At 40.2% G+C, this 18,486-nt stretch overlaps 1 long non-coding RNA gene across 1 annotated transcript in view; it reads right to left on the bottom strand.

Annotated features, from left to right (window-relative positions):
- LOC135449634 (uncharacterized) overlaps window positions 1–18,486 on the bottom strand; it is a 55,974-nt gene that overhangs the window by 20,886 nt on the left and 16,602 nt on the right. The window contains exons 5-6 of the long non-coding RNA XR_010440792.1: window positions 3,034–3,201; window positions 1,542–1,601 (exon numbers count right to left, since the gene is read on the bottom strand). This is a non-coding gene — a long non-coding RNA (uncharacterized LOC135449634). The remainder of the gene's footprint in view (window positions 1–1,541; window positions 1,602–3,033; window positions 3,202–18,486) is intronic.

Below are 18,486 nucleotides of genomic sequence, written 5' to 3'. Positions count from 1 at the left end.
CTTGGCAAATGAAGAATCCAGAAGAGTAAGAAATCAGTCCTTTTTAGACTGCTCTGTGTTAATTCCAAGAGACTGCCCTCTAGCCAGCCCTTGCATTTCGTTTGCTACATCTTGCATATAAATATTTTACTGTGCTCCAGTATAAAAGTTTGATAGAATTTGAACTAAAGAAACATGGATGAGACAAGGATATTCAAGCTTATCTTTATAAAATAAAAATGGTTTTTATCTTGGCTCTCTAATATGGGAAGCATATGGGAAGAAAGTGTATTTGGTGCTCTGAGTTTTGCAGGGAGGGAGATTTTATGTTCTCATATTAATCATGAAACACATGCTTGGATATTAAGGGAGATTGTTAAACTGTTCTGAGCCATAACTTTAGAAAGTCATACCTTCAGAGTATCTTTTTACTAAGACTGAAGTGTTTAGAGGGCAGGCTTTTGTATAAAATGATACTAATTTACTAAATGTCTCTGTGATAAGATTTCTCTCATTTCATAGTGAGCAGAACAGTGGAAGGAGATAGAAAAGAAGGTTTAGAAGTGAATTACTTATGAAATTCTGGGTATTTTGTTGATAGAAAGGAAACAAATTATGAGCTCGTAGGTAGATAAATATACTCCAAGCTTGAAAGTATGGATTACTGAACTGAAAAATTGTATCTTCTTGACTATAATTACATACCCCTAAAAATAGCAAAAAGTGTATTTGGAGTGTGGCGTTCCAAGAGTTTGAAAATTGACGATGAAGAAGTGATGTAATTTGGGACCAATATGTTTCAAGATATCAAAATGTGAGACATGTCAGGATTTTTCTATATAGGAACTGAAAAATTCTGCCCTCCTTGCAGTTACCATCTCTAAAATAGCCAATGCTATAAATAGTAATGCAAGTTTATGTGCTGTCTCTCCCTTTCAGTAGAAGTTTTAATGCATTGGCCTTGACATCATACTCATACTTCTGTCACTTATCTTTGTTTTTCCCATTTCCAGAAACAAGATGTCTCTACTGCAAAATTTGCCCATAATAATCCCTTAAAACATGGCTTATTTTTATCCTAAGAAAGAACTTTAAAAATTCAAGTCACTATACTTCCCAAACTGCTCAATGCTGTTAACATTCTCCTTTTAGCTTTGCATCATATACAATAAGCATTTCATTTGCCTAATGAAAAACATATTTAAACTAATGAGTACACAGTGTTTTTATTTACATATGCAATTAAAATTTACCACTATTAATAGCTGACAGAGGGGAAGAGAAAGTGTGATTTATTCCAGTAACTGCACGCTCTTTCAAGAGGACAGCACTACACAGTCAGTTTTAAAATTATCATCAGTGCAGGAAAAGCCAAAATTCTGGGGTATCCTTGTTGGAATCCAAAATGCAGGGAATTCTCAGAACTTTGGGCCTGTAAGTCAAAGCTTAGAATTAAACACAGGATCTGAGGGATCCTGTGTTTAAACTGCCATTCTTGATCAAAACCTTTTCAAGTGAAAAGAGAAACCACGGCTGAAAAATCCTGACTACAAAAGCATTACCTGCTCGATGCAGCTGATCCCTTGGTCTGAGCCCTTGGAAAAGGCTTCCAAACTCAGGTGCTAGAAGTGAGAATGTGGATTTACAGTTTAAAGTAGAGACACATTAAGTAGAAGGAAGTTTAGAGTTTTAGAATACAGTACTGTAGGTTTGTGTGTCATAACATGATTGACTAAGAAAGCTTACACTGTAGCGTGAGTCCATAAGACAAAATATTTAAGGATTAGGTTAAAAATATAAATATCCTCTTTGGTAGTGTTTTTTTGGTTAATAAGTCCTTGAAAGATCTTGTAACTAGGGGTCTTGTGATCTTCTGAACCATCCTCTGAAGATACGAGTTGAACTCACCCTTCCTGCCTATATAGAAGAAAAATAAACCGCACTATCTAAAACCTCAGAGGTCCTGCCTTTAACTCATTCAAAATTCCTTCAAAATCCCCCTAGTCCCTGTAGTGCATTCCTGAAGATGAAGCCATCAGCTCTTTCCCCCTTCTGAGGTGCATTAGAGTGAGCCATCCCCAGCTCACATTTCTCCCACATTCCCGTGGCTTCCTGGAGGAGCCTGGCTGGGATCTCCTGGCTGGAGCCATCCCATGGTTTATCCTGTGAGAGCAGAGCTGAAGGCACTGGTCAGAGCCTGGCACAGGCTGAAGGCACTGGTCAGCAGCTGGTGCTGCTGCTCTGCAGATCTCCCAAAGAGGAAAAGCACACCAAATGTACCCAGAGGAGGCAGGAGAAGCAGGGTCACTCACTGCAAATTGCTCAGGAGTGAGAAACCTGGAGATGGGGCTGCCCGCAGCAGGCAGTGGCTATCTGACACTGACACACAGATGGGCACAGTGAAATGAAATTAATCAAAAGGAGCCAGAGATACAGAGATCTTTAGCCCACCCCATTCTTCTTAGAAACAGAGTTCAAAGACAAGCATCAGACATCAGCTATCACAGCGTGGACAAACATGACAAAGGGTGCTAAATCTTCCACCTTTCTGCTGTTATCTCTCACAGATGTTACAGAGCTTGCCAGGGGAAAGCAGATTTCTGCTCCAAGCTCACCATGTGCAAATATGCTCTTGCTGAACAGTTCTGTTACTGCAGCACACTCTATTCTGGCGAGTGAGAATTTTATCAGCAGCACTATAAAGGCACTCAAATTCAATCCATCCTTATTGATATGCACTAATATGCATTTTTCTAAACATTTTGTGAATGGTGTAATCAGAGCTAGGACATCAAAAATATTAGTAATGCACATTAAAATAATCTTACTGCAGTTTTACAAGCAGCAATAATTTTGCTTGGATTTGAAAGTTTGGGTTGAGTTGCTAATTTTTTAATTTAAAGGAGGACATATGAAGAGACAGCAGAGAAAAGATGAAGCTTTAATATATGTACTGAACAGTAGGATTTTTTTTTCAACTGCCATTCTTGATCAAAACCTTTTCAAGTGAAAAGAGAAACCACAGCTGAAAAATCCTGACTACAAAAGCATTACCTGCTCGTTGCAGCTGAATGTTGGCTCCCTTGCAGATGGCTGGCTGCAGTCACTCCGGATTTATGGGATGTGCTCCTGCGTGCAGTGGGAAAAGGGCTGGCAGTGCTGGTACCAGGGCTGATCAAAGTGATCATCACCACATTGCTTACACAGACAGACACTCACATGCTGCAATGCAAAAATGGGTTGAAAGGATGTGGAAAGTCCAAGTCGTAATGTCTAAAGATGGGCTGTGACTACAGTGAGTTTCCCGGGGGATAGCCTTGGAAAAGGCTGATACACGGAGAGATGCTTCTGCAGATCTGAGGCAGAGGTGATTAATGACATTAGGGGTAGTTTTGCACTCTCAGTTTCCATGCAAATAGCTGGGCATAGCCTGGCTAACCCCTCCAGACTTAACTGGGTGCCACGGCACATCTCTGTGTGAGTGCAGTTCCGTGCCTGTGACACTGCTGGAGCTCCAGATGGGGCTCTTACCAATGGAGCCGTGCACTGTGTGGAAATGCAGGATTTTGTGCAGAAATTTGTCAGTTGTGAAGTTCTTTTTAAGAGCTGAATCAGTTATTTACTACCTGCGTTGTGCCGGCACACAGCTCTGAGGTGCTGTTGCTGTTTACAGCATACAAGGAAACAATAGGAGTATCCAATACCAAAGGGAGATTCACTTCTGAGTTACACAGGCTGTAAGGAAACAGGTGAATGGTAGAGAATAGGCAAGCAAGTCTGTAAATACAGACCAGAGGAATCACCAAGTGCTATGTGCATTATAAAATCAATGCTCTCATTCACAATGCCAGAAGATAGAGTCAGGAGCCTACACTTAGGTAACAACATCTCCCTTTCTTCCTCTTCTCTCTCTTTATTCATGGCCACATGTTGGGGGGAGAATAATCAAGAGGATGGCTATGTAAAAATACTGTACTGTGTAAAAGGTGCTGTAAATCTCTGATTTGTCTCTCTTTCCAGTTATGCAGTACCATGAAGCATGAGCAAGGTTGTCAGCACAATGGAGTCAATATTGCTGTGAAAGACTGAAATGTATTCTTTTCCACCTTCTGCTACATTAACAAAATTGCTTGCTAAGTTTTGATTCTAGGACATTTGCAATTTGCAGTAGCTGATGGTGATGCATGAAGCAGAAAGAATGTGTTGATTTTTAAAGGGGATTCGGTTGTTACAGTAGGAATATTTTGAAATTGTTTCCAAACTCTTAGGATTCACAGTGAAGTGACCTAACTATTTAAATTATGGAATTCCAAGATGTTATTTTAAGAGAGTTTATTTTCTAAGCAATCACTGCATTACAAGTGTGGTTATTAGATAGTTCTAGAATCTCTTGCCCTCTTCCCTGGCAATTAATTAGTATTTCAAAATTAAATAAATTGTAATGTTATAGTTAAATGACTCAGGTTCTAGATGGCTGTAGGTGATACAGCTGCAGTGCCTTAAGTTCTTCTGACAGTCTGAGCTCTCAGGAGAGACATTAAAGAGCAGCTTGGTACATGATTTATGCCTGATGATCATTGAGTTCCATTAAAACATGTATGTACTGTCTTGAAGAAACACATCTTATGAATTAGTATGAAATGGCTTTCACAGAGAAAAGAGCTACTCAGTACATAAGTTACAGCCCTGCCCTTCCTTTTCTTTAATCTTATGGATTCTTGTTAGGGTTTCCCCCTCCTCCTCCCAGAAATTCATTGATGGTTTTGCCTTTAAAATTCAGCATAGTTTCACAGGACTCTTTTCCAGAACAACATGTAAAATGTATTGCTGAAACGGAAGGATATTGCACACAAAAATAAACTGGCCAAATAATGTAGCTGCTCTGAATTATTCACAGCTATCTAGCAAGCATTGTTTGCAGTAGAGCAACTAAGTAAACAGAATGGAAAATGAGTTTTGGCATGATTCTAGAAATTAGCATTCTTCATTTCTATGGTAACATTGATAAAAAGTTGTTGCTAATAATAATGAAATACATGCAGAATAAAAATAAGTAAGCTAAATAGAAGGCATCTATTGTAAGTCTAAGTGTTTTTCCCTTTTTTCTGGAAAACACATGTACAAGCTTGCACACATCTCAACTTTGGTTCAGCTCAGACTACTGCATATATTATTAGCTCAGTTTGCCAGCAAGTAAAAACAGATGTTTGATGAATACGTATGTGACCTAGGGTAGCTGCAGGAAGACTATTAACACAGAAAAACTCATGAAGAGATTTTGTTTCTTTCACTGGCATTTTGTAGAATCACAGATTCATTAGCAGCTACTAATGAATCCAGGGTACATTAAAGTTTTTGGCAGTTTTTCTCTGACAAGAATGCCCAATGATAAAAATACACAGAAGAAACTTTCTAAGCTGGAAAAATCTGCCTAACACATTTATAGTCTCAGGTAGAAAATAATTGCCTTTACCTCCAGCTAGTAATAATGTATTATATAATTCTTATCAGTACACATATACATATTTATAGTTTTTATTGTTTTATAGATATGTATCTAGAAAAAAAAATTTTTGCCTTACCATGGTTTCTCAAATCTCAGTTGCAGTGGAGGGAAGATAACAAAAAAGCCTCATAATGCAAATCTTGCTATCCCTTCCCTTAGCAGAAAACTTGTAAAGGTTCCTGATGATACAGAGGAGAGAAGTCTGATCCCATTATCAAATAAATCAAAATCCATTATAGGGAAACAAGGAAGAACAGGAGGGATGAAGAATTGTAAAACCTCATCTGCATGTTAAGCTTTGCCTTAAATACAATCTGAATGTGCAGCTAAGCTCTACCAGCATTACATAAGCAGGGCTTCTCATTCATTCTCACAGGGTTCTGTATTTTTAAGTTCCACAGAGGAGGAAAAAACACTGAAAGTTGTCAAATATTTTCAGCTTCTGGGTGGAACTGAATGCCTGATCTGAAAGACAGATTTAGCAAGTTTTCCAGGGCACACTCAAAAAATACAAATAATTTAGAGACACTGTGTGGGAGATGAAGCATCTATGTGAACCAGGAGCAGTAGGAGCAGCTGAGGAAAGCATTGTTTAAATCATCTGGAGAAAAGAATAACACAACACATACTGCACATATGCTAAGGGAGGTACAAGCAGCTTTTGCCACAGTAAAATACATTTGGATCAAAGATACAGTGTGAAACATGACAAAAGCTGCTGAAAGCAGCTCCAGCCAGTGCTGCTAGTGAGTGAGTGAGTGTGTGTGTGCCAGCCTGTGCTCCTCAGGTGCCCACTGCACCTCCCTGCGCTGCCTTGTGCCTTTGCTCCTCCTCTTTTGGGGCCAGACCCTGACTGTCACCGTAGATGCCATCAGGTCTGTACCAGGGTTCACACCTGCACTCTGGATAATGGAGATTGAAAACTCTGCCCACTGCAATTCTTGGCTTGAAAGACTTAATCAGGACAAGAAACAGGAGGCTCCTGTGAGAGTTCCAGCCAGGAGAGTGGCCGGATTACCACTGCAGCTCCCAGTGGAAAGCACCCTTGCCTTGCACACCAGACACACCACACAGCTGCTCAGTTCAAAGCAGAAAGTGAAACATTGCATAACATACACTAATTTGGCATAGCTGTATAAAAGTCATGAGGTTATTTAATCCTGCTGGCTATTCAGATTGGTGGCCATTAGCAGGAATTGCATGACCAGCATCTGATGGTCATCCAGGTCATGCCAGGGTGGACGTGCACCACCTGTTTGGACAGCCTGGAACAGTCAGGGCCTGTGGAAAGAGGTTGTGAGCCCTTGGACCAGACTGGTTTTCTCTAACAAAAATGGATGTATAACCACCAGTGATAGCACAGCTTGGGGAGGAGCAAAGACCCCCATCTTGCTCCTTGCCTTTCTCATTAAAGAAGTCTTGAGCCCAGCAGTTTTGACCTTGGAGATTAAGAAACATCCAAGACTGAAGCCATTGGAGACCAAAGAACAGCACTGGAACATTGTTATCATCACCTGACTAACCTGTTTGATAAGTGATTGCTTTTTCAGCTGTTATCACTTAGATTGTCATGAACTACTTGACAGACAAGTGCCTGCTTGGACTTTGGAGTTTGCCTGGTTTCTCACTCCAGCAGAGCATCTCAGCTGTCATGGCTGTCCCCCAGTTCCCTTCTCACAGCAGCTGTGACAGTGAAACACTGGAGAAGCTTTACTTCCTCCTGATCCCTGTCATTGACAAAACAGAGCTAACACAAGGGCTGAGAAAGGGCTGGCAGCTCTGGGCTGCCTTGGGCTGGCTCTCCTGGCCCAGCCATGTCAGTGGGTGTCGAGGATAAAACTTGCACCAATAACAACTAATTAAACATGCTTAGGGCATCAGTCTCTGTCACTTCCCACCACACATCAGTGCTGGCTATTTCATTTCTCACTGTTTCCCTGTGAAAGGAAATCTTTTCACTTTTTTTCCTCAGGGTGCCATCTCCTAAGGAAGATGTTCAGAAAGGCTGAGGGCTGGGGAAGCCATGGCAATTAATATCTGAACTGTTTGCAACCAGTATTACTACCAGGTTAAGCTAATTTGGGGAATGAAACACAAAACTGGAATTACAATCTTTAACTTGCTCAGGGAAAACATTTCAGCAAACCATCCAAAATGCTCTTTGGTGAGGGATATGGAACATCATTTAGATGCCATATATGTCACACCAGTTATTTTGGAAATTCAAGCTGTAATTTTCTCTAGTCATAGCTGTACACAAATCAAGATAATTAAAAAATTATAATGCATAAGATATGGGTCTTTCAGGAATGAATAAAATGAATTTGAAGGGTGATTTTCATAAAGATTAAATAAAGAACAGATTAGAAGATGTGCAATCCATGAAATATTAAAAAGTTTCATTTAGATACTTGCTATAGTACTTAAAGTTCAAAAAATAATAAAAAAGGTAATTTCAAAGATTGACTGGCCTCGCAGGGTGAGAGACACAAACATTTGGATTATTAGTTCTGACAGATTTTTCATCTTGTTGTTTCTGCTTCATCCTTTTTCAAAATGCTAAAAAATTTATTTCTTTACAGAATCTTTTAAGTTGTTTTTAGAATTCCTTATGAGAAGAGGTTTGTATTGAGTTCATTTCCACCCTAAACATGAACAGACAGAATCCTATTGGAATATGAATCCAACACACTGCAACAGAATCCCCTCCCTTTTAGAACCACATTGTAAATAATGCAAACTGAATTCATACAACAAGTTCCCACTGGTGTCCTAACTGGTCAATACCCTTTGTGAATCTGGCTAATTAACAAAAACCAAAGTCATATCATGACCTCAGCACTATTTTTGTAAAGTATTGAAAAGAACCCAGATGAACAGGATTAACACAAAAAAAAAAAAAAGGCAAGGCAGAATCTGTCACTTATCACTTCTGTGGTTTTTCTCCAGGACTTCTGAAGTTGCTCCTTTGTACAAGGTGACTGCTTTTGTCCTTGTTTGCATGTCTCTCTATGCATACTTATCTAGAGAAAGTGTTTCTATTTCTATAGATAATAATCACACTTTAATATTTTCTTGTACAATAATTTTCCTCCAGAGTAGCTCTGTTTATTCCAATTATTTACCCTCCTAAGCACACCATTCTCAGGTGCTTATTACTAAATGTAGTTTTTCCATCACTTTGCAGCTGTGCTTCTCTTGACATATGAACTCTTAAATTTCATGCATTAAAAAAGCTCTATTATTACAGCAGTACTTTATTTATAAACACACAGTGAAATTGGTACAGAATTACCTTTTCTCTTCCTGTAACCAGTGCAGACAAGTCTGGATTAATGCTGGGACTTCAGCAAAGAAATGCAGCCACAAATCCTAACATCCTAAGTATTTTCTCTTTTTAATCAACTTTGCCTTTAGCCAAAATTGAGGTAATGTAGAAATAAAGCTGTCAGATGTAATTTCACTTCTCCAGTCCCTCGGCTGGAGAGCACAGAGCCATGCTGTTCATCAGCGTGGGGATAACTGCTGCGAAGCCTCTAGCCACACTCTCTTTTTCAGTGTCTCTCCCCTTGCATGTTTTAATTTAAAAAGAGAGTATTAAACTAATCATTTAGATGTGGAACTCTTCCTCATATTCAGAGGGGAAGCAAAGATTTCATTGCTTAGCTCTTGCAGCATCCTTTGGTCATCCCATGAAACACAGGTCCCAGAATGGGACATTTTTAAGCCTGCATTGATTCGCTTTACCAGAACAACTCTCTGCCGTGATTGCTTCCCTCACATCATTTATCTCTTCAACTAAAAATCAGAGTTATTCACCAGCTGAGATTTATTGAGCCTCACCTCTGCTGGAGCCAGCACTAGCAGAATTACAGAGAGCCCTTCAGTAGAGGCCCCTGTGTTAGGTGGAAACGCAGAGAACTGGAATGGCGTGCCAAAGAGTGAGAGAAAACTGCTGAAGTGATTTATGAATAAAACCTGGGATTCAAGTAAGGGATCAGCTCACACTCTTATCAGGCTACTCCCATGAGGAGAAAGAGACTGCTCTTGCAGGCATGTGCGTGACTTGATCTGACAGAGCTGTTTGCAGTGCTGCCCCTTGGTGTGAGAGGCACCATCCACGAGTGTGTGATGGTCACAGTGAGCGCTGCTGCTGAGCCTCCTGCCCTGGCACTGCTGGGCTCTGGGCCAGCACTGCTGCTCCTCACACACACTGCCCTTCAGCTGGAGTGCAGCACAGGGGAACAGGCAGAGAGCACACGAAAAACAAAGCTCTAAGTGTACACCTGGCAGTGATCTGTAAAAGTGCTGAAGAGGCCGGTACCCCAGCACAGTCCCTCACTGCTGCACCTTGCACCTCCTGCTCTTTGCCAACAGCCCTCTCACACAGCTTAATCCTTGTTCTGGCAAATTTTAACATGTGGATTTACAGGACAGATATGTAGGATTTGTCAGGGCTATGTCACATGTACAGATTTTTCCAGGGGTTCCTTTGAGTCTCCTTTATGGGCACACTGCAAAGCAAAGATGCAATGGCAACAACCACATGGTGCAGTTAATTCACCCATAAGGAAAACCAGGAAGGTTCAGAATACACTGAATGACAAGAAAATGTTTGTTTACTGGACTAAAGCCTGGAGATCCTTCCTTGGTGCAGATAATAGAAGCAGTTTTGTGGTGTGCCAGCCAAGAAAAACATCCATTGCTCAGCATGACATCCAGCTAAACTAATCTTTGTTTTCCACGGGAGATGTTTTTTCGATAATTTCTAAGAGCTAAAGGACTTCATTAAGAATCATGCAAGCATTGATCCAGATGTTAAATCTCTCTGTACAATGGGAAGCCCTCTTAGAAAGCAGTAAAGAATAATTGGTCAATTGTTATCTGGTCTTGAGAAAAGAGAACAATATTGCCTATTTACTAAATGTTACTATATGGAGGAATCTATTTTATTGTGTGCATGCTGTTTGAAATACAATTAATTATAATGGTTTTGTTCAGTCAAAGCATAGGTAAACATTCAATTTCAACCTATTGTAGCACTGAAATTCATTACTGTTTCTAAATCTTATCCAAAGAAAAGCTTAACATGTGAGAAGTGAAACAGAGCTCCTTTTTAAATAACCAAAGGTAAGCAGAAGTAATATTTCTCAGTTGTTCCTTGTAGACTTTTTAAAATTTCTTATTTCTATATTATTTTTCTATCAGCTTTAACCTTGGGAAGTAAAAATATTGTAAAAATAACTCTTAGGCTGATTAACACAAGCACCCAATGTTCAGCAGGGCTCCAGCAGAGACTCAAGGCAGTGTGAGGCCATGATTTCTTGCACACTGGATTGGGATGTCTCTGGCAGCCACCGACCACCAGTGGGATCCTTCTCTCATGGTGAGAGATCCTTAGATAAAGGGCTCCTTCTCTGAAATACAGAAGCTTGTCCACCAACCACTCTAAAGGTCCCTGATCCCTTGCTGAAATTTGCCTTTTCAGAAACTGGAGAGCCCTTTCAGTGCAAGGGTCTGGACATGTCCCTCCTTGGAGCACAAGAATTTATCTGAGGATGTGCTTAAAAACCATCAGGGATAGCATGGCCAGAGTCCAACATCTAGATTTGATACTGTCTGTAATTAGACTTTCATCTTCACTGCTTCTTTAATAAAAAAAAAAAAAAACAAACAATAGGGTAATATGTTTAAAAGTAATGAATGAGAAGATAAGAGGTCTGAAAAAATGTAAAAGAAAACAAAACTTTTTGTAATTTGTAAAACTTGCCTGACTCTTACTCTAACAGGCAGTTTAGAAACGCTTATTAGCACAGACACAGAGAGACAGGAGGGAAATGGTATAGATCTAGAAAGGCTATAGATGTAATTATGGGTGTCCTCAGAGTCTGACAGATTAGGCAATTTTGGAACTAATTCCTAATGGAAATCCTTTTAATGAAACATATTAATGAAATCCACATTGATATTATTGTTGGGGTATAAGCAGAAATTTACTTAAAAGAATTACTTTCATGCAAACAGTTTTTCCAATTTAATTTGGAGCTGCCTGAATTTACTGAAAAGTACAAAATTGATTGATTTCTAAAGATCACATCTTGTAGAAAATGGCATTGTTCTGTCTGGGGAAGGAATTTGCCATTATTTCTCTCATGTTCTTGCAGGGGTTGGATCAATGCAGCTTCAAGCAAGAGCCTTGACTCTGGCCCTTTTCCTGGAGAGGTCTCTGGAGCCTGGGCTGTGCCTGGTGAGGGGCAGTGCTCTCTCTCTAGCTGTGGGACAAAGCTCAGGCTAAAAGCAGGACCATGCTATTCCTTTCCAGACAATAGAAGCACATTAAAAAATTCTGTAGTTAATCTGGTCTTTTAGATTATTTTTGAAATTGTTTTTTAGGTGAAGGCAAGGCAAACATAGAAGCAGCCTAAAAAAATAATTCTGTTAGGTTTTGGGGAAAGATTATTTGTTCTTTGTGGTCAGACCATCATCACTGTTAAACTTGAATTCTAAGCCACTTTTGATTCATGTAAAATAATGGTAACTGCTGATAACTATCAAAATCTAAAGAAACCCATTAACACTTGCCCCATGTCATGTCTAACAGGAGGAAATAGTATTGGGAATGCCTTCATACATCAGCAGTGCCACAGTAGATCCAGGGAGCTGCATCACTCAAAAAACAACTCATGCAAATACCATGAAATGACCAGGACAGCCTTCAAAAGTGGCTGAGTGATGAACTGAGGTATCTGAACCCAGGCTATCAAACACCTCACTGATGACAACACCCAGGCAGAGGCTGTTTATGTCAATGGCAAGCTGTCAGCACATCCCTGTGTCCCAGTAACAGGAGTCACCCTCCTGAGCACTGGGGGAAATAATAATTTTCCAGCCCTCACTGTGAAAATGCAAGCCCAAACCAGAACCCAAACTGTGCCCTCTCTGCACCTGTGGATGTCACAGAATTCACACAGGTACCAGTAGCTGAAGCAGTAAAAAACTCTAAAAAAATCCAACTCTCTGTTGAAAACTGGTTTTCTGCAGATGACATAGATCCTGTAAGCAGTTAGGAAGCACTTGCTAGGACATGCATTTGCAAACAGTATTTCTCAGCTTCCAGAAGTATTCTTGATTATAGTTCTGCCCTCTGTAGTAGGATGGGGGTATGTTATAAATTGCTAGGGTAGGGTTATAAATATTATGTTTTACTATTCAATACAACTCACTTCTATTTCAGGCTGCACACTTACACACATGCTCATTTTTAGCCTGCAAGCAGTCATCCAGACACAGCCCCTGCCTCAGCTTATCAGCTGGGGCTGATGCTTGATTCACCTGCCAGTGCCCTACTGCCACTTGTGGTTTTTTTGGTTATTACAATAGGCTTTCCAGCTTCTACAAAAATGAAAAAAATTCACCTGACACATACTTTGAAAGAGAAAAGCACATTTGTTACCATAAGAAATACAAAAAAACCCCTCCTGCACTTGAGACACATAAACTGAATTTCTATTAAAACATTTTCTTCACCTGACATAGGGAACTGCAGCCAGGAGGGATATTGATTGCTCTGTATGAATGCTCTAGTGTTGGCTTTAACAATACTGTCAGCCTGCTTCACCAATCATGCTAATACATTTAGCAAAAGCCCATCTGTAGTCTGTCATTTACACAAGCACTACACATTCACTATTTTAAATTCTCATTCCATCACATTTATATGGTTACCTCCATAGTTCCCCTCACAGCACACAGATTGCCACATCCATTTGAATTTCTGAAGCAGGCAGAAAAAGCCTGAGGCAAGGATTTTAGTGGAGCCACACACACACCCCCCTATAAACTCCTTTCCCTTTTATTGGAAACCCAGCCTCACCCCTCCATCTCCAGCAGCCTTTAGACACAGGTTTTGCTGAGCAACAGAGCTCTGCCATTCCTGCTCTCAAACTGAGTGTTGGGCTCATCAACTCTGCCAAGCCAACCCATATTCAGCCCCCAGGGGAAGGGACAGGGACCCTGCCCACCTCTCCTGCCACTCCCACTCTGCAACCTTTTCTGCCTGTGCCACATGACAGGAGCGGTGACAGTTTCAGAGAATTATTTCCTCCGCACAATTCTTTCGGGAAGCATATGTGTAATCAACATTTAAAGGTGGAATTATTTATAAAACAATCCTTGTGAGGGCTGAGGACTCAGTAATTATTCTGTGCAATTAGTCCCCAAGTAGTGTGAGACTGCATTCCCTGGTGATCTGAGCTATGGAAACATTATGAGTGCCTGAGAGAAAACAGTTCTCCCTCAAAGAGATTGGCTACAGAAAGCAATCACTTTGCAAAAGGAAGGAAAAGGACTGCAGGTAAAAGAGCAAGGAATTTAAAGTTATTTTCCTATCTTTTTCTGAGTCCTCTGTCTCTCTGAGGAGAAGCAGGCATCTGCCATGAGGTGAAGTAAGGGCTTTTGCTATGGCAGCAATTGATAAGAGCACAGAAACTGCTGTACAGTTAGACATTATCAAATCAGGACAGAATGGTTTCTTGCCCCTAAATACAGCTGCCATTTCCTCTTCAGTGGCAGCCATTAATTCACAGACTATTTTCCATATTTTTCCATGTGAAAGCTCCATTCTAAACATCTCAGCAAAGAAAGGAAAAGACTGCCTAAAATTTTGTTTGAGTTTTTAAATTAAAATGTGCTCTCCTGGTCTACCTCAGTATTTATGACAAAACAAGCATAAGATGAAGCATTTTTTTCCCTAAGAGGGGAAGTCAAATGGTAAATCTTTCTTGCCCCACTGAAGAAATGGCAAGGGGAATGTAAGAGTGTCATGAGAGCCACTAGTCCTGTGCCTTCTAGGATGGCACAGTGTTCAGTGTAATGCCTGCCAGTCAATGGCATGGCATCTGCCCCCTGAGAGCAGCCCCAGCACAGCTCTTTGAACCCCTAATCCCTTCTCAAATCAATCTCTAGTCTCCTATTTGTTCTAATTTAAATTGGTGGCAGAAGTGAAGCATCTCTCCCTAGGGCCTTGCCCCTCCTGGACTGTATCCCCACCTCAGAAACCTCAGCTAAGGGCTCAGAGCACAGAAAGGTGCTGCTTCCCATGCTGGGATGATGAAGGGTCGCAGATGAACCAGGTGAAACGTGGGTGGCTGTTTGGGAAAATGCATTTTGTGTGAAGTGTAGATGCCTGTGCTTAGATGAGTCGTGCCCTGCTGTTTTCAAATCAGTCATTTCAAAGAGTTGCTTGCATGCAGGATAGACAACATCAGCTCCCTCCAGCACAGGCAAGGGACACAAGAAAGGTTCTGAGGTTCTTTAAAGAATATTGGTCACTAGATGGGGAAAAATATCCCAGAGGAATACTTCATTCAAATACCCTGAAAATGTCTAATTTACCTTGAGAGGAAGTAATACTGGAGTTAATTAGGATTGTATTAAAACTTAAATCCTGACAGTTTCATCTGTTCCTTCAACTGTCAAGACTTTTATGTTTGAATTTACTTCCAAAAGCCTGCAGGTGATAGTCTGCGCTTCGTCACAGTTCACAAGGTAGGCAGAAACTCAAAGAGAACCATGTCCTTGCAAGAATATTATTTTATCTGAAGTGTGACTAACAGGAAGGTCATATTCTACCCTTTTTCCTCCCCTCTCTCCCTTAAACACCTTATTTGCCAGAGCTACAGAGATTTAAAAGAAAAATCAGGGCATCATATAATGATTCATAGGCAAGCACAGCAGAAGCATTAATCATTCACATCTTTAACTCTAAAAGCATATAAACTTCCAAGGATGATCAGTCAATGCGACGCGTTTATATTTTAGCCGGAAATCAGATTTAGAAATGGAACATCCTGAACTTCTGACCAGAGAACAAAGTGTATGAAATGCCACAGAGCCAGTTTCAAAGAGCCCAAATGCACGGCTTCTACTCATGTAAAGAGGCAGCCTTTTATATAAGCAATCCTATTATTTGCAGCTCAGTTCATGGTTCAAGAAAATATCAGGAAAGATGAGCCAGAGCAGCAGAACAGAGCCAAGCATGCTGGGTCTGCCTCTCTCTCTTAACAAGAGAAGCAAAGGGGGGATGCTGATGCTTGACAGAAGAGTAGAAAACTTGGAAGAGAACTTGTGTGATTCATTCTTCTGTCTGAATAGACCTCAGAGACCTTTCTGATGATTTTCACATATGTTTCTAGTGGGTCTTCTGGAATTAGAAATGTTGAAAGTGAAGGCACTGAATGTAGGCTCTGTTCTGGGATACATGGCATAAAGAAAACACCCATAGGAAAAAGAAAACCCAGCAGAGACAAATATGAATTGCAAGTAATGAGCAGAGGACAAGACTGTGTATGATTTTTTAAAATATGTGTATTGGCAATTTATAAACAAGTCTGGGTTTCATTGTCTGCAAGGGATGATGCAGCAATAAACACAGGTGCCAATAATGGGCACTGGAAATTCAACATGTCCCTTCTGACATTCTGCATCTCCCTTTGTATTCTTCACAAGAAAATGAAATACCTTCATATTCTCCATATTCTCTTTTACAAAAACACAATAATAACTTTAATCTGACAGAAGGCAAGTCTTGACCCGTAACACAGGCTGAATTTCTGAGTAAATTAGAAACTATCAAAACTATTATATACTTATGGATTTCTAAATTATACATAAGTCTGTAATTGGTACTAGGGGAGAGGGAAACAGAATAGATGATAAGAAGCCTCTGTAAACAACCAAAAAATTTAGTTAAAAAGTTTAGATTCTCTTTATACAAGTAGGTTTTTGATTAAAAAAACACCCACATTTTAAAATGTGCCATTTGCATTATTTAGCTTTAAACCCCAAAAACTATATTTAAAAAGCAAACTATCTTTTTTCCTCCCTTCCCTTTCATGTTTACTGTATCAGTAAGTTAACATACCATGAGTCATATTTGAACTCTAAGGCTGTTGTATCTATTTAGTTGTCACAACAGCAGCAGCATCTTGTGGGAACGAGGCAATAGGAAAAGAATTTTAGAGATAAGAAAAGATGTATTATACTGTTGATGTGACTTTTGCACAAAATACTAGAAACTGAACTAGGAACAATGAGATCAAAAACAAGTTTGAGAAGGAGTAGCAGGCAAGTGGCTCAGAAGCCTTAGGAGCATATCACAGTTTTGAAGTTTTTGTTGGTACTCTTGAAGAACAGATCTCCTGGGAGAATTGATACCCATAAACTGGGGGCAGGGTGAAGTCTGCATGTTTTCTGAGCACACCCCACTAGGTAGGATTCTTGCTTTTTGCCTGCAGCTCTGTGTAGTGACAAACACCGAGGGCAGCATCCCAGCAAAGCAGCATCTTCCATTCCCCAGAGATGGACCCCTCCCACCCACAGATGCTGTACCCACACTGGCATTATCTATGGAAAGTCAGCTTGCTCCTGTTACTGAGGAGAACCTTGTACAGGATAACAAAAAGCCACCAGTACAAGATAAGAACTGTTAGTGGGAAGTCATTTGTTGAGGCTGAGAGCTGCCTTGGCAGCCCTGTCCTGCCAACATGGCTGCTGGAGGGAGGTGGTTCTGCTTTACATTCTAGATAACACTACAATTCATCACTTTTCCTTCTGAGCTGCACTTCATTTATCCCTGCATGGTGAGCTGTCATCTGTGCCCCTTTTTCATTTATAAGGAATAAAAATATGGTAAGGTGGTAAATATACCATCTTCTAGGATGTCACTCCATACTTATTAATAATACATGACACGTTAGAATTATTTAAAGGAAAATCAGAAATTTAGCATAACCTTTATCATAAAACTTGGTAGAAAAAAGGTCAGGATCGTTGGTGCCTGTAATGGTCAGGAATCTCTAAGTAGCAAAGGAATTTAGGACAAATTCTGCCATTTGAAGGGTTGGAAAAAAGCTGAAACAAAGAAGTGTAGCTCTGAAAGTATGCTATTAACAACATAGTCTCTTGTTAAAAATAGGTTTAGAGATACAACTGTGGGTCAAGCTAAGGATATGTGGAAGAGGAGTTACATACCCTTTTTAGCTTAGAACCACAGACCAAACTGTAGGTCATTATTACTTTGCAGTACAGGGCATTTTAAACATCTCTGACAATTCTAGAAATTCAAGTTTCTAAGATTAGCCAATGACTTGCACAAAGGCCATTGGTAGTCATTAATTCCAATTAAAATTAACCCTACTCAAACATTTGTGTAGCAAGACAAGACAGCAAGAATGCCAGAAAGAATTCCACTTATCAAACAACTAAATCAAAACAAAGTGACATAAAAATTACTTCACCATTAGCATTTCATATGCCTGAGAGGTGCACATTCAAATATAACTTTCTACATTTATATGGAAATCAAGATAGCCTCCAACTGAATGGGTTATTGCATTCTGCTTTAATATACTGACCCTTGGCTTTCTGCTGTTATGAGCTTTGTCCCAGATAAGCCTGTGGTGATGGGAATCTGCTCTCAAGGCAGAAAACTCCTAAATATCTCCAGCACTTGGGTCACACTGGTAAAAAAAAGCTGCAGAAACTTGCAAAGAGCAGAAGAGAAAGTGACTGAGGTACCTGTGTGTGATGGTGTTTGCAGGGGTCTTAGGATGAGGGAAGAGATGAGGATCTGACTCCATGTTTCAGAAGGCTTGGTTTATTATTTTATGATATATATTATATTAAAACTATACTAAAATAATAGAAGAAAGGATTTCATCAGAAGGCTAGCTAAGAATAGAAAAGCAATGATAACAAAGGCTTGTGACTGGCAGAGACAATCCAGACAGCTGGACTGTGATTGGCCATTAATTAGAAACAACCACATGACACCAACCACAGATGCACCTGTTGCATTCCACAGCAGCAGATAATCATTGTTTACATTTTGTTCCTGAGGCGCCTCAGCTTCTCAGGAGGAAAAAATCCTAAGGAAAGGGTCTTTCATAAAACATGTCTGTGACACCTGTGTGTGAGAGGAGGGACAGGAAAGTGCTCTGGGA

This window comes from Zonotrichia leucophrys, chromosome 6, assembly GCF_028769735.1.
Source record: "Zonotrichia leucophrys gambelii isolate GWCS_2022_RI chromosome 6, RI_Zleu_2.0, whole genome shotgun sequence".
In the NCBI taxonomy this organism is placed as follows: Eukaryota; Metazoa; Chordata; class Aves; order Passeriformes; family Passerellidae; genus Zonotrichia; species Zonotrichia leucophrys.
Note: the sequence above shows the minus strand (reverse complement) of the source record. Positions and strands in the feature narration are given on the sequence as shown.